Source organism: Uloborus diversus, chromosome 5 (genome assembly GCF_026930045.1).
Source record: "Uloborus diversus isolate 005 chromosome 5, Udiv.v.3.1, whole genome shotgun sequence".
NCBI lineage: Eukaryota > Metazoa > Arthropoda > Arachnida > Araneae > Uloboridae > Uloborus > Uloborus diversus.
This window is the reverse complement of record NC_072735.1, coordinates 166,859,090-166,872,185: the sequence shown is the minus strand read 5'-3', so window position 1 is coordinate 166,872,185 and position 13,096 is coordinate 166,859,090.

The window sequence follows — 13,096 nt, the reverse complement described above, 5'->3', positions numbered from 1 at the left end:
GGCGCAAAAACGGTAGATAAAATCATTCACAGCCGTAACTCAACTACAACTATAAATTTAACCAGGCTCAGTTTCTTCACTATCACATACATTATGCATTGATGACAGCATATTTGAACAACAACATAAATCTTTCATTCGTAACTTTGGATGTTTTTCTGAAAAAAAAAAAAAAATATATATATATATATATGAACGAAGCATGGTTACACTGGATTTTACGTTTTGTTTTTGCGCCAACTTCAAAAATTATGTTTAAAAGCATTATCGATAGTGTTTAAAGAATAAAATTATTTTTCACTTTTTAGAGCAATTTTGAAGTCGGTTCTATTTTTTTTTTTTTTTTTTTTCAAAATTTTTTTTTTGTTTATCGTTTGCCAAATTTCGCCGAATGTAATTTTCCTTGTGCTTTCAACACTGAATGGAAACAAAAGTGGTAGTCAGTTTTTTTTTTATTTTTTCAAATTAGTGCTATACCAAAACCGTATAGTAGCGGCCAAGGTATATAGTGTTGTACATTGGGACACTTTTCATATTTTAATTTTTAACATCAATTATTTGAATCAAATTCAAAAGCTAAGGTTCACATTAAAATTCCCCAACATATTTAAATGCAATGTAATTTAAAAAAAATACAGATAGTTTGAAAATAAAATATTGCTAGCCGTTTTTAAAGTAAGAGTTCCAAGACGTCCCAAGGTACAACATCCTATTGTACCTTGAGACACATCCTGTTGTGCTATGGGAAAGTCTTCATGATTCAAGAAACATCCATACACTTGAACCAATTTTGCACCAAAAAACAAAAAAATATTTTTTTCCATGGTGAAGAATGAAATCATGAGTAATGAACATTGAAAGATGAATAATTTTTTATGAGTTATTATATAACATTAAATGTGTTTGAAAGACTACATAATGCTAGGACATATTGTTCCCTGTTCCTAAACATATCTTAATTATTAAGAACCATGCACATGTTGTACCTTGGAACGCGTCCTAAAGCACAATATATTTGGCTTTCCCAAGGTACAATCACCGCGTGGTTTAAGAAAAACCAAAATGGTGGCCAATCCAGATACACTATAATTATTTTCTTATTAAAAGTACTTCTCTTTCATAACAAAATAAAATTCAGCTGATTAGTTTTATAAATACAAAGACAGAAAATGAAATTAAAATGAAGAAAATGTTTACTTTGGGGTCATAAAATTTTCTTTCTCTAGCAAAATCGTCAATTTTGGTCATATGATGCTTATTTTTACAATGGCACCATTTAGTGGTGATGGTTACTATTAGAGATTACAAATACATAGCTGCTAAAAATAGATTCTTAGAAATTAGCAGTGTCCCAAGGTACAAACGCCCCAAGGTCTCCCTTATCGAATTCAACTTTTATACCGTGTAATATAACTTCGTGTTATAATAATCGCAAATTTTGTTCTGTGTGATATCGAAATCATGTAGTACAAGTACCGTGTTATACGAGGTACGCCTGTACAGACAACATAAAAAAATCCTATACTGCCACTTCGCATTCTTTCCCTAACCGTGTGTTTCAAAAACCATCCAGGTATGATAAATAGCCCGAGAGGGGGGAAAATGGCTGCTTTTAATTTGATCCAAACCCAGTTGCAATTGCAGCTAATAGGAAGAAAGAGGAAAATGAAAACATTGTCATTGGTCCGAACAATGCAGCTGCTCCGGTAGCTGGACACACACAAAAATTGAATCCGATTGTCTCGGCGCGGAAACATACGCAAGATGGCTTTTATGTAATAATGAAAATGACTCACTAAGGACACATGTAATGAGTTTGTATTCGAATGGAATGAGGATTTCTATTATTCCAAAGAGTTTGAGGTTGCGGAGATCGCAACAAAAGCATGCAGATGGAGCTGGCAACGCCGCTCTTGTTGCTCGACGAATGACCTCGAAAAACTGTCACGTTTCAGACTCGATGATGAAAGGATGGATGTTTCTAAATTTCGGCTTTCATAAACTAAAAGATGAAAATGAAATGTGTTCCACTGTTATGATATTTTAAACATTATTGTGATATTTTGTTGTGATATATTAAATATTTAAGTTGAAATTTATTTCACTGTTGTGATATTCAAACGGTGGGTCGCGAGAGGTGGAAGAAGAGCTTAAAGAAAATTAATTTATTGCTGTGTTTTTGTTAAAAATACAGCAACAGACCAATAACTGTTATAAAACTACTGCAAGATTATAAAAGCAGAAAGGTCTACTACTTTCTCTTATTATAAAATAATTCAAGAGACAAAAATTCATGTCTATTGTCTAGTTACTTATGTTTTTAAGGATAAAACTTAACCATTTGTGTAGGTTTTTAGTTATTGTTTTAGGGTTTAGACAATGTTAAAACTTTGGGGGTCACCAAAATATTTAGTGTAAAAAGGGGGTCGCAATGTCTGAAAGTTTGAGAACCCCTGTTTTAAACATTCAAGATTGTATATTGTTTTTCCATCTATGATGCTCTCATTTAGTGGCGTACGAAGGAATTAATTTTGAGGGGGGCACATCGTTACTGTGGGGCTCACCCGACAAATCATTGTGAGGTTGCTGCACCCCCCTCCCCAGAGATTTTCTCTTAAATTTTCACGATTAAAAAAAATACCTTTCAAGTGGATCTTTTGTTCTCATTGATTGACTGTTGTAGAAAAAAGCGCCCGATTCAACAATCCTTGACAGTTTCGGTCAAGAATTTCTCTTTTAAAAACACGTTAATCACATTTTCATGAGCTTTACATTTTGAAATTTAACGCTCTTTCCAACACCGTCCTCATATTGTAATTGAATATCGTCGCAGATATTCAAAACCGTGGCCAACTGTCTGTGATAGTAAGAAAAAAAATCATCTGAAATATTTTTTAACTTCAGCAAGAACCTTGGGGCGTACAACTGTCCCTTTGCACCCCCTTGGGTACGCCACTGCTTGGTTTCTCATTAGCAGTTTTAGAATTAGAATTTGGCGAAAACGCCAAAAAGCGTTTAAAAATGTATTTTTTTTTCCTAAATTCAACCAATTGAGGATTGATAAATTTGCACAGGTCTACCTCTTAGGCAGTCAGAGCTGGAATTTCAGAGCCCTTGGTCCACTACAAAACTAAAGAGAGCCTTTAGACGGTGAAGAACCATGAAAGGGAATATTAAAAAAAATGCTTTTAAGCAATGTATAATTTTTTTTTCTGATTAAAAGCGGGTGTATTTAATTTCTCTCGTGTCCAACGATAGTAATAAGACAAAAAAAAAAAAAAAAAAAAAATAAAATAAAAAAAAAAAAAATGAATAATCCACCATTCAAAAGAAAAATCAGTTTTGATCAGCACCGAAAACCTTGGGAATTCAAAGTTTTTTTTTTCATAACACTCTACAAAAAATGTACTCTTACGTACTCTTTGAAATTAATATTAATTATCCATCAATAGTCTGTATGAAGACCGTGAAAAGACCGTTGTAGAAATCAAAATCCCATGGTGTGCTATGTACGCCCGTGAAATTTGACGATGTTTCGTCCAATATTTCACTTGCTACAGAGCTCTGCACACCTCACGTTATTTTATAATCACCCTGTAGTTCGTGGTTCAGTGGTGGTTTTACGGAAAGGATAGTGAGAAAAGTTATCCTTTAGGGAAAAAAGATTTTTTTTTTTGGAAAAAAAAAATCCAATTTTAATTAAGTAAAAAGATATTTTTTAGTTTTTTTTTTTTTGTTTTTTTTCGGAAATTTTTTTTATCTCTTAAAAAAAGTTTACTGAAGGAAATTAGATGCCTTCATGAGAAATGGTTGCTCTTGCACCAGCGTAGCTTTAAAACTTTTTTTTTTTTGCAGATTATTTCTTGCACAAATTTATTCATTCTCTGATGCTGTATTCTACCAATAGTAAGTATAGCATAACCAATTTGTTGAAGTCCATAAAATACGTAATGCTTAAAGAACGCTATTTTTAATAGAGCTAAATACTGACTCCTCACTATTTGCTGACCTACACTGTAAAACGAAAAAAAAAAAGACCTTATACTGTGAGAGGAAAAAAAACTACAGTACTAGTAAAAAACCTGTAGGAAACTGGGCTTCCACAAAGGTTTTCGTAACGATACAGCTCCTTCTTGAGTAACGTTACCTAAGAAGAAGCTCTGTCACTACAAAGTTACTTCAGAAGTAGCTTCAACGCTACGACAATGTAAAAAAACTACTGCAGTTTTACTGGAAAACATCTAGGAAACAGGGCTTCCATAAAGGTTTCTCGTAACAATACAGTTCCTTCTTAAGTAAAGTTACCTACGAAGAAGCTCTATCATTACAAAGTTACTTAAGAAGTAACTTCAACGCTATAACAATGTAAAAAAAAAAAAAAAATACTGCAGTTTTACTATAAAACCTCTAGGAAACTGAAATTCCATAAAAGTTACTAGTAACGTTACAGTTCCTTCTTAAGTTGCGCTACTTGATTTAGACGCTGTATCGTTGCAACGTTACTTAAGAAGCAACTATATCGTTCTTGCTCTGTAAAAAGGTACTGCAGTTTTACTAGAAAACCTCTAGGAAACTGAGCAGTAAAGTTTCTCGAAATGATTCAGCTTTTCAAGTGAAGTTGTCAATGTTACTTGAGAAAAATCTGCATCTTTCCTAAAAAGATTAATAAAAATTCCAGTTTCCTAAAAATTTTCGAATACCGCCGCATATTTTTAGGGTAGTGCATTCAGCGTAAACGTAATTTGTCATTTTTTCCAAATATTCCTTATAGCTTACTGATTATTTTCAATGTGTTATGCATTTTAAAGAGATTTATAAAAGATTTTTTTTTAAATTGATAATACTTTTAAAAAATTGATCTTTTATATGGATTAAAGACAAAAGTCGTAGATAGCAAAGCTGCCGATCGATGGCAATTTTGATAAAAACCTAATTTGACTGAAATTTAATTAACATTTCTAGTAAAACCTAAAACACTAGCATCAAAACTGCATAAAATAAATAAAAAGAATAGTATATTAATCATTTTTAAGGGGCATTATAATAATTAGAAAATGTTATGAATGAAACAACAATAAATTACAAATCGCAACAATTTAAAAAATGATCTCCTGAAAAAGTCACTTTTTTGAGCTGTGTCACTATTGTTTTCAAGCTGCGAAACGTTGAAAGCGCACGTGCTATATGTGAAAAAAATATCAAATGTTAGCCTGGTACTACATAATTTCCTAGCCAAATGATTAGAAATTTTGAGGAGTTAAAAATTAAAGTATTCTCGATTTTTAGAGGCGCAGTAAAAAAAAAGGGTTGGCAAAGTAATTAATTAACTCTTAATTAGTAATCATTCTTACGAAATGAACATAAAGTTCTTAACAGCCATTTCCAGAATAATAATTAAATTCGCCATTCTTACAAATAGTCAATTCCCCAACTTTTAGCCTTTTAAGGCAGTAAATAGTTAAATCGTTTTCAAGAACTTTGGTGACTGTTCAATGTTAGCATACAAATGACTGCAATAAAAGGAGAAAAATGCTCATTGCCGACAGTAAAGTACCGAGGTGAAAAAAATAAAGCGAAGTTTTTGTTTTTGGGAATGACGTCAGGTGTTTTTATTATGCACAAAAGGCTTAGGTTCTTTCTTAGCAAACTAGTATTCCCTAAGCATGCTGAAGTTCACTATGCTTTTTAAGGAAATTTATGGCTAAAGACCAAAATAGGATTTGGTCCCACCATAAAATGACCCCAAACGAGGCACCTCCGAGGATATGGCAGCCTTCTAGAGTTTCTCGAAAAGATGAACGCCGTGACAGTGCGGACATTTCAGCAGTCCGAGTGGGAAAAATAAGACAAGGGCTCGAATATACGGAAATCCAAATCCGGGTAAAGAGAAGGCAGAGGCATAAACAAATTTCGTTCCGTCTCGCTTACAAATTAAAGAAACTGCGGGGACACCACGGATGTAGGAAGGACCCCCCGGCGAGAGGCCGTCAAGTGGATGGCCGTCGTGAGTACCCCCGCGGACCCTCGACTCTCGTTTACGACGCGAGTGAGAAGAATCTTCTTGCGACAGAGGGATGCTTCCCGTATCTCTGCTGACTGCTGGATTGGGTTTTGGTTTATTATCTCGTTTATATTTATGCGGTCTTCTGGGAAAGAAAGGTGTATCTCGAAAAAAAAAAAAAAATTTGGCTGTGGGAATTTCTCTAATTTGTCATTTTAATGTTAAATATTACTACCTAAACTGGCATTCTGCGGTTATCACAAGTTTTCTTTTATACAGGGTGACAAGAAATAACTTGGACACACATAATTCACCATAAATTTAATGCTAATAAAAAATATTACCACCAAACTTCAAAATAAATATGAATACCTTATGTCGTCTAATATATTTATAAATTTTAAAAGTGGCTACCTTTAGGATTAATACAGAGCTTTAAACGTGTCACAAAATTTTTAGCTCTGGGCCGCAGCTCACTTACTGATATCTTATCTGATCCCTTGCATAAGGATTTCTTTAGAGATACCAAAGTTTTAGGGAGTTTAGCACACAACCTTGTCTCCAGGAACTTCTTGCACTGTTGAACGGTGTCAACGACCCCAATTTCGCGTTTAATGGGTGGGATATGTGCTAGTGGGAAAATATAACTTGTTTTTGTTGATCAGGGGATAAAATTAGTCAAGAAACATATTGCAAACGCATTTTGGAAGATGTTGTCTAACCTTGGTCGCAAAAGATCTTTGGAAACTAAAGACAGATCTGCAAACAGAATTCCACACCTGCACACAGAGCTAAAGGCACTTAAGACTGGTGCATGACACATTTTCCGGACAATATTGAAGCTCAAGAATGGCCACCGTACTCCCCAGATATGAACCTAATGGATTATTCTGTTTGATCTATCGTGGAGACAAGGGTGTGTGCTAAACCTCATAAAACTTTGGCATCCCAAAAGAAATCTTTATGCAAGGCATAGGATAAAATATCAGTAAGTGAGTTGCGGTCCAGAGCCGAAAATTTTGTGGCACGTTTAAAGATCTGCATTAATCCTAAAAGTAATCACTTTAAAAATTTGTAAAGGATGCATTCAAATTTATTTTGAAGTTTGGTCGTAATATTTTCATTATCATTAAAGCTATGGTATATTGTGCGTGACTAAGTTATCTCTTTTCACCCTGTATCTTTCCCAATGAATTATGTTGCATTAGCCGCAACAAAAATTTAGCCAGGGTTGGAAATGAGAATTTTTTATTAGCATTTTGAAACTAAAAATTTTAGTTTGACGCACACGATTTTACCTCCAGTTGTCATTTTTATAATAGACAATTAACTTGACGATTGTTAGTTTTAGCCTTATCGTCATTTCTTATCAGCTTTAGATATAACGCAATATAGATGCAAACGTACTAGAGTTTTTCTTTTTTACGTATCGAACAGTGGTGCAGTCCTTAGCACAATCGGGGAATTCTCTTCCCTAACTACTTTTCATCACCCACATAGACGGCTGATGCGTCAAAAAAGTGGGGCATCAAAGTAAATTCCCCCCGGTGGGAGGGAGGATGTAGCCCCTTAATTTAACTCTTTTTGTGGAAGTATATTACTGGATTTTAACGCCATTATTAACCACTCTAAAAATTGGGGCGAACGAGGAACGACCCAGCAGAGATTACCTTCTTTCAATTGAAACTAAAAGCATAATTTGTACAGTCCCGACAAGAAGAGGCCATGTCTGCCTAGTTGGAAACTAGGGGCCCGGGCTTTGGGGGGATAACGTGAAAAAAGTATAAAATACACACTTAAGTGATTTTGTCTTTCTTAAACACACGACAGGATAAACGATGTCTTTTTTTGAGGACCCAAGTGCAAAAATTAGAGGACGTTATTCAACAGTCAAGTGAAAGCAATAACTAATTCATAATTGCTCAAAAAAAAAAAAAGCATAAAAATCACAAATTTATACTTAAGTTACAATATACTTGGATAATATTGATGGACTGACAAAACTCTGCCGTCATTGTATGTACCTTGCCAGAGACCATTTAGATCTCCTTTTTTTTCTGTTACTTTACAAATACGTTATTAGATGCCCCCCCCCCCCCCTCTCATTCCAAAAAAGAAAGAAAATTTTCTACCACGCTGTTAGTTGTATACGCGCTTTCTCTTTCGTTCTATGAATATACATACACCGTGTTCTGATGGTATCACAGCTCCCGTCTCCTAATTTATTTGATAATACACATCCTCTTAAACATTTTTATACATTATTACATTTAAATACAGCTCTCATGTTAATTGCGGAACTATGTCTTTCATTCAGTTTACTCAGCGGCTTAAAATTAATTACCAGATATTCGCTTTCCGACAAAAATTTATTTCACAGATACATCTTTTCCTCTCGGTAGTAATTATCCCCTTTCAACAATTGCCCATTCTTGCTTTTCAACAAGTCTGTTTTTACCTGCTACCTCTATAATGAAGCCATTAAGTGTTATTAGAAACACCTCTGTTGCCAAAAATTGACACCTAAATGGATCGATCTGGAATTTTTTTCGCATGGTCTTTGAAAATGTTCCCTTCCCCCCTAATCAATATCTTTATTAATTGATTCTTTCCGTTTTCGGTCGAATATAGCTGCGTGAAAAAGTGGGCGCCAAGGTTATTTAGAAAGTAATTACTAGGTGATTGAAAGAAATTCAGTCTATTTATTAATAGAAATTAATAATTAGATTGAATTCATCAAGACCTCGACTCAAGCATTTTTCAAAGTTTCGAGAGCCTAAAATAACTACAAATTCTGTGAGTTAGCAACTTTATACGTTGTTTGTAGGGTAGTTCAAAAGTGAATAAACAGTTTATTTATTTATTAATTTTAATAAAAATTTCGAAAAAATTCTAGTATGAAATGGCTACAGCAACTTCCTTCTACAGAATTCCAGAGAAGTACAAGCCTAGAAAAGTATGTGTTTGTCTACTGTTTCGACGTGTTCATTTACTGAGATGCTGCATTTTCTTTTATGAAATCTCCCATCCAAAAAAAAAAAAAAAAAAAGAGAGAGAGAACGGCAGAACTATAAAAGTTCTCTCTATTTTTTTCATATATTTACATCTACCAAATATATTTACTTGATATACTGCAATAGCACTTATTTTCGCGGGCTGTGACTTTCGCGATGATGAAAATATCGGTGATTTCACCAGAAGACAAATTCGCAAATTTTATATGGACAGTTAAAACAAAAAAAATATTTCGCGAAGCTTAAATTTTCGTAATTAAGACGGGCGGCTCACGAAAATCGCGAAAATTAAATTCTCTATAAAATAAGTAATGCTTTTACAGTATTTCTGTACCTCTGCGTCAGACTGACGTAAGTCACAGAATCGCTATTTTACAGGGAGAGAAAACGATAGTCTGGCTAATGTAAAGTATGGAACGTGTGTTTTTTAACACTACAGTGAAATTCCGTTACAACGAATACCAATACAAACGAAATTTCCATTTCAACGAACTAAATTTTCAGTCCATATATAACTGCTATTACATTATTTCAATCCCATCACAACGAAATTCCCGCTACAACGAACAAAATTTGCGGTCCCTTGAAGTTCGTTGTAACGGGATTTCACTATTATATAGTTAATAAGGTTTTTTTTTTTAGAATTACGTTCACGTGGCCCAATGCGGTATAGGATACTACATACAGTGCACTAATAAAAGGACTAATAAATCGCAATTTTTAAACTTACTCGTACGTTAGTCTGGGTCTAAGGTACAGCTTTGACGCAACAGTTGAAGTAACAATAATATGAATCTCTGAGAAAGAAATTGTGCATGAAGGTTAATTTACTGATCAAACTATCCCTATTAGAAAAAGTATAACTCCCAGCGATAAATCCCGCTTACACAAATATTTTTAAATGGAATAGAATTAAAAAATCGCAATTGGTACCGCCATATAGCTGATGGGGTTGTTTCTTCAGTCAAAAATAGTACTAGTCACTGAAATTGATAGAATAAGCAAAAAAAAAAAACACGGGCCAAGAAAATTCTTTAATTTTCCCAACAGTTATTTTTTAATTATTTTTTTTAATGTCCGATTTTTCAAAGAAGGCGTGGTCTTGATGACGTCACAAATGATGCTCTTTTTCACATCTTTGTACCGCGTTTCCACGTTATGATAATCAAGAAGCGAATGAAATTCTACCATATCGTTGCTAATACACGTTAGTAAAGATGCGAATTAAATATTTTGCTCTGTGAATGGTAACACAGAATGGCATTTCCTCATTTGTGATGTCATCTCCAAGAAATGTAAACAATGACAGCACACCGATGCAAGTAATTTTTTTTTAATATTAAGCTTAAACAAATTATTTAAAAAATAGTTAAATCCTATGTTTTTAAGCATGTTCTTTCAGAAAAAAGTACTTTTAAAATTTTGGAAACGACCCCATTATAGATTTAGAAATCATCGAAATTTATAGTAAGGATAAAGTCATTGCTGGAAGCAAGGCGTTTCTGTGATCTCTCGTAATAGTTTGCACGTCGAGGAAACATATAAGCGACAGGTTTAACTTCACTTTTACACAGCCGTTTGAATAGATTTCGATTTGCGAAGAAGAATGACGTTTCTGAGAATAGATAAATTGTAAGATCTTTATAATTCCTTAAGAATAAAAATGTTGCCTTTCATTGAAGAAATAATTCCTTAACACTTCAGGAGTAGTGCATTACATAAAAGTCAAATAAACAACGTTATAAATACCCAAATCCATCTTTCTCGCGCTCAGTATCCATATCTGTATTCTAGTTGCTTTTGTCGGATAACTTTTCGCATATGTGCTCACATCGTCTTGTATTGAAAACGGGCTTCCTTGAAAGTCCGAAACATGTGTCTGATTTTTTTTTCTTTTCTTTCTTTTTTTTAAATTCAAATTTTTTGCAGCGTTTTTTAAAATTAGTTTTCACTTTTTAGCACAAAGATATTTGTATTTTAAAGTATAGGAAATATTCATTGCAAATTTACGGCAAATAACGTTGGTTGCATACTACAGGTACAAAGGCGATCAGTTTAATGTTCAAATTAATTTCTTAAGAAAGATAGTGTGAAAAAAATGAAAGTAGTAAATCCCATGTTCTTAGAGAGATTTAGTTTTAAAAAACGATTTGGGAGTCAACATAAAACAGAACTCAAACTATGATACAACAGACAATTTCCCCCCGCAAATTTGCACTTCATGCATGCTGCACATGGCACGTTTAAGTAAAAACATTTTAGACGAGTTTCGGTAATATGTGGGTTTTATGCTGGCAATGTATTGTTTGAAAACTCGTCCAAATTTAACAAATGCTGCGAAAAATTTCTGTTATTAGTAAAACTGTTAGTTTTTGGTAATTAGTAAAAAAAAATGTCTGTAGCCTTTTTAGTGTTCTTATCCGTAGTCTTAAAAAAAGCTCCCAATTGAAGAATACTGTAAAACAAACCCAAACCTTTCCGCAATCTTTCAAAAAAATCTTCTCAATCGACACAAGTAACTACATTGAACTTAATGAGAAGGCGGCTTTCCCCTCTGATCGAAACTGAAGATATCAAAAATCGATTATCGGGAAAATCATGACCACAATTGATTTAGTAGATCGAAATTTCCAATTCAAGTGATAAAAGAAATCGCGAGGCCGGCCCGAAGAAAATGCGATTCCGACGCCCTCGAGGCAAAAACTGATCAAATAAAAGGTAGACTCAATTAACGTCCTCCGTCGAATCGAGTTGTCGTGGACAAATGGCCCTCGATTTATCAGTCACCGAGCTGCTTCTTATTTTGCTGTTTCAGGCCAAGAGGGGGGGGGGAGGGAGGGGAGAAATCCTGCTGCTCCAAGAAAATTCACATCGTCTGTTCGTGTGGATTTCTTGTTATTATTATTTTATTTATTTTTAACGGCAGATAAATTATAAACTACAGCCGACTAGTGAGTTGTTATCCTGTCGTCAGCACTTTCGAGTTTTGAAATTATTGAGTATGGTAATAAAAAACAGGGCATGTATGACTGCATCTGGAGGAGAAGAGAGCTATTGGTTGGTCGCGATCGAACTCACGAGAAAGTTTCTGGTCTATCTGAGATAGTTATAGTACAGTAAAATTAGGCCAAAAAATGGCCAAACCCAAACATCCAAAAAAAAAAAAAGTGAAACCTGTTGCAAATTACTTCTTACCCTTCTAGCAAGAAAGGGTAAAAAGTCCCAGCACTTTGCGCGTCGGGTTTTGGGGGGAAGGGGGGGGACGAAATAATCCTCTATTTAAATAAAAATAATTTCTATTACTTAAAAAAATACTCAAAAGTCGCAGAAATCACACTCTATAATAGTAAAATAATAAACTCTCCCGGAAAAAAATTCTAATTAACAGAGTGCACAGGCGGGGGGGGGGGAATGGGGGGGCTCATGGATCAGCTTTGCGTCATTGAAATTTTTAAGGCAGTTTTTTCAAGGGGTATTTCTTTCTTTTTTGAGGGCTTTTATTCTGGATGGATACTCCGTCACAATTAAGGGGTGCGCCATCGCTTTTTTTTTGGGGGGGGGGCCCTGAATTTAAATTCTAAAATGAACTGTTGCAGTGAAGTTCACGAAAAATTTCCCTGATTCAAACTTTTCCGAAGTACAAAATGCCACACAATGATATGGTAATGTCAGAATGATAATTCTAAAAGATCTAAGCTAGCTCAGTAACCAAATTATTTGTGATTGGAGTTATTAAACTGTTTAGAGCGCTGGAAAACAAAATTCCTGTGCAGCTTAAAAATGTCCAAATTGACCAAAGTTTCCCTACTTCTTGATTAACTTACTTCAACTTTTCTACAATCTTTTGCCATCACCGTAAGGGGGGACAAACCAAAATTTCCAATAGTGAGACGGGCAATGTTGCAATTCTGCACCCTCTAAGTCGGTGGGGGTTCTCATTGACAAACACCGAGCTACCTCTCTTTTACGCAGCTGGTTATGTGAATTATGCTAAATATGCAGACATATACTTGCAACACTATCTCAAACTTTTGAGTACATTATGCGATAAAAAAAAAATTTGATCACATCAAACATCAGC